The sequence below is a fragment of the Plasmopara halstedii genome (genome assembly GCF_900000015.1).
Source record: "Plasmopara halstedii genome assembly, contig: Scaffold_2956, whole genome shotgun sequence".
Taxonomy (NCBI): domain Eukaryota; phylum Oomycota; class Peronosporomycetes; order Peronosporales; family Peronosporaceae; genus Plasmopara; species Plasmopara halstedii.
The window spans coordinates 621,624-621,836 of NW_020189861.1; positions in this window are offsets into that span (position 1 = coordinate 621,624).

The following is a 213-nucleotide window of genomic DNA, read 5'->3' on the forward strand; positions in this document are numbered from 1 at the left end:
ATTCCATGGTGCTCGATACGGGCTTGCGACCATCACCAGGAAGACGCAGCTGGTGTGGTTCGGCCACCATAATGTCCGCTTGTGTTCGCCACCACTTTCTGACTGCGGCACCATCCACAGCAAGACCGAGCGATTGAAAATGGGCAACAGCTCTACTGGGCACACGCCCGCCATGTTTTTTAATCCACAAAATAACTTCTTGCTTTCGCCACA